The 4,116-nt window shown below is 27.3% G+C and overlaps 1 protein-coding gene across 2 annotated transcripts in view; it reads left to right on the forward strand.

Annotated features, from left to right (window-relative positions):
- Positions 1 to 719: 719 nt before the first annotated feature.
- LOC124808428 (protein SFI1 homolog) overlaps positions 720 to 4,116 on the forward strand; it is an 81,773-nt gene continuing 78,376 nt past the window's right edge. The window contains exon 1 of one of the 2 annotated variants that reach the window (XM_065794033.1): positions 720 to 852. The gene's annotated coding sequence lies outside the window, so the exon portion shown is untranslated. The remainder of the gene's footprint in view (positions 853 to 4,116) is intronic. The other variant, XM_065794031.1, reaches the window with a different exon arrangement.

The raw sequence follows: 4,116 nt of genomic DNA on the forward strand, positions 1-4,116 counted from the left end.
AAAAACCTCTAAATCTATTTTTTTTTATAAAAAGGTCCTTTAGAAAAAAAAAGGAAGTAGATGGAAGGGGAGAAGACAGTGGTCCTTAGCTACCCTTCCCCCGGTATCAGCGGCCCTGTATTTGTCATAAGTATAAACATACAAGTATTTAGAGCTTGCTCCATGTCTGGAATTAAGCTATCTTAAATATCAAAAAATGCTGGATCCACAACCTGTATTGACAAATGCAAATTAGCATATGTGCGTCAAAGTTAAGTAAAAGTAAAAAGGGTCCTAGAATGAAGCTATAATTTATGATTATGACATTTTAATGTTGCAGCTGTTTATGTATATATTGTTTTCTGTTTTTTAATATTCCTGAAACCAAAGTTATTATTCTTTTGTTCCTTAACGTTTTATTAGAAATATGACATGATTAACAGTTTAAAAAGTGTAAAACCCATCAATGAAAAATGAAAAGTCATAATTTAAAAAATTAGGCACATGATTTACGTACAAGGTTTAAGTTTGGTTAATGCACTTATACTTTTACTTTGATAAATTATAATTACCAATCAATGGGGAAAATTGTTTCAGTGAAAATCTTTTTGCCGATTTTTTGTTTACGTTTTCAGATTTTCGCGGAAATATTCAAATATTTAAAATTTAAAATAAAGTTTATAAAATGCAAAATTAAATTTTTTTTTTTTAAACGTGGTTTCTAATAATTATTAATCATCACAGTCGAATCAAAAACATATTACAATTGTTCATCATAATTTAGAGTTTATTAAATTGCATAAAATTTTTGAAGAAATATAGTTTAGATTATAAAACCTATTTTTTAAAAGGAAATCATACAATTTACAAAAGGTGCATTTAAAACCAGTCTTTCTGAAAACATTTATAGCTTTTAAATCTGTTTTGAAGTGCTCAAAGTTTTAAAAGTTCCCAGTTTTATTTGATGGTCAAATTAAAATGAAAGTTCAAAATGAAAAGTAAAAATTATTATATGTTGTATATTTAAAACTTAAGTAACTTTACTTTAGTAAGAAATAAAAAAAATATAACGATAAAACATTTAATTTCTATTTTCTTTATTTATCTGTTTTTGAATATTTTAAAAATAAATCGAGTTTATATATATTATATAATAAAAAAATAAAGATTTATTAAATATAACAAAAATCTTCTTTAAACAATAATATATACACATATATATATAAAATATATATATATATATATATATATATATATATATATATATATATATATATATATATATATATATATGTATATATATATAAATATATATATATATTTATTTATATATATATATATATATATATATATATATATATATATATATATATATATATAAATATATATATATATTTATTTATATATATATATATTTATTTATATTTATATGTATATAATATATATATATATAATTATATAATATATTATATACATATATATATATATATATATACATATATATGTATAATATATATATATATATATATATATATATATATATATGTATATATATATATATATAATATATATATATATATATATATATATATATATATATATATATATATATATATATATATATAATATTTATATTACAGTAGTTTCTGGAAGAGGTAAAGTAACAAGGTCAAACGCTTAACTAGAATTGCTTGATGCAAATGCACACGAAGTTCAGGAAAGAGAAAAAAAACAAAAAAATGTTATTATTTTTGGTACTGAGACATCTTCTTCTCTAGTCGCTGCCGACTGTATTGAACATGATAAAATGCTAGTTACATCACTTTTAAACGAACTAAATGCTAAATGTAAGCATGTTACTATTAGACGCTTTAGAGGTGGCAAAAGCACCTCAACATAAACAGGTCCATTACAAGTAGTTTTTAATAACGTAGATGATAGAAATACAATTCTAAAAGTTGCCCATAAACTTAGACTCAACAATGCTCGAAATGGAATCTACATCAATCCAGATGAAACTCCTGCTCAACAAAGGCTATCTAAACTACTACGTATAGAATGTAACAGGCTCAACAAAGAAAAACTTGAAAGTCAGCAAAAGGATCAGCCCTTTCGTTTTGCCATCCGTAGTGGTAGAGTCACACGAGTTGATGGAGTTTGGGACTCAACCCTTGGAAAAAAATTATGATCCTAGACATGTTAAAACAGAATTAAAACTTAAATCAGTCCACAACAGAATCAATAATAATATAAAAATGATTATCAATAATAAAAAAAACACAACAATTCATCTTAACAATTTTAGTTGTTTTTATACAAATGCGACCTTGTTAAACGCAGAGAAGCTTGCCGAGCTGCAAAGCTTTATTCAAACTTCAAAAGCACCACTGAGTCTTGTCTTTATAACAGAAACATGGTTTAATGAAAACTCTATTTTTAATCTCACTAATTATATCGCATATAGGCATGATCGCACAATTAATCTTCATGGTGGAGTCTGCATTTATATATCGGAAACACTAATAAGCCATGAAGGAGCATATCTTGAACTTAACAATGACTCTGAACAAGTTTGGTGCTCAGTTAATCTTGGAACTGAAAAAATTCTAGTTGGTTGTATATACCGTTCACCCCTCAGCAATAACTTTGTAAATAATCAAATTAAAGCCTCTATAAATTTTGCATCTAATTTAGTCGAAAAAAAAACACTACTCTAGTCTTCTTATCGCAGGAGATTTTAACCTTGACCATACCACATGGCATAACAACACAGCAATTACCACAAACTCACTAGCTGAAGACTTTATTGAAACATTTGATTCAAATCATTTAACACAGCATGTCAATTTTTATACTTTTCAATTGAACTCTATATTATGTCCATCCAGCACTCTAGATCTTATTTTAACTGAGTCATCTCAACGTATATTTTCTCTTGAAAGACATTCTCATCTGGGGTGCACTAAAAAAGGATGAGCTCATTTAATTCTAACTTGGAATTTCGCTGTAGAATCGTCAAACCCTCCTAGAAATTGGTTTTCTTCATCTCGACAAGATTTTAAAAATGGCAATTTCGAAAAACTAATCATGTATTTCAAAGATATTGACTGGGTTAATTGTTTTAAAAATTTAAACATTAATGAATGTTATAATGTATTCCAATCTATCTATATTGAAGGGTGTAATCTTCAAATACCAGCAATCAAATTGAGTTTTTCTGCTTTACACACACCTTGGATCACAAAAGAAGTAATCTCTGCTATAAAAAATAAAAAAAAACTTTATTATAGAAGCAAAAATCCAAACTGGCGTCTGGACACTAAACGATACAATAATAGCTGCAATAAAGTAAAACAAACTCTAACTCATTCTATAGCTCAATATGAAAAATCTATATCCGAAAAAGCCAAGACAAATCCAAAACTTATATATAGGTATATAAACATGAAACTTAAAGTTAAAAATCAAATAAGGTCTATGAAAGAGTCAAATGGAAATATTACTTCTAATGAAAGCCATATAGTTACAATCCTTAACAATTACTTTTCATCTGTTTTTACTCCTTTAAATTTGAGTCAATCGCTGCAAACATTCGAAAAGCGCACATTTTCTGTGATTGATGAGACGTCAGTCTTGAATAGACTTAATGAGAACTACATACAAGTGTTACTTTCAAACCTAAACTTGCATAAACCAGCAGGCATAGACGGCATTCACCCACACGTCCTTAACAAATGTTCTTCATCTCTGAACGTGCCCATTACCTACCTATTTATAAAATCTATTTGTGAAGGTCGAGTCCCAGCCGCGTGGCTGGAAGCTAACATAACACCGCTTCACAAGAAAGGATCTAAACTTGATGCATCAAATTACAGACCGATTTCCCTAACTTCTGCCTGCTGCAAAATCCTAGAGCGTATTGTAAAAGATTGTTTAACCGAGTATCTAAGTGCAAATAATCTTTTATCTCAAAATTAGCACTGGTTAATTTCAAAAAAATCATGCATTACCAATTTATTGGAAACTGTCGATCAGATCTCACACTCAATGGCAAAAGGCTATAGTGTAGATGTTTTATATTTTGATTATGAAAAAGCGTTTGACACACCTACTCATGATCTTATGCTCCACAAACTT

Source organism: Hydra vulgaris, chromosome 03 (assembly GCF_038396675.1).
Source record: "Hydra vulgaris chromosome 03, alternate assembly HydraT2T_AEP".
Taxonomy (NCBI): domain Eukaryota; kingdom Metazoa; phylum Cnidaria; class Hydrozoa; order Anthoathecata; family Hydridae; genus Hydra; species Hydra vulgaris.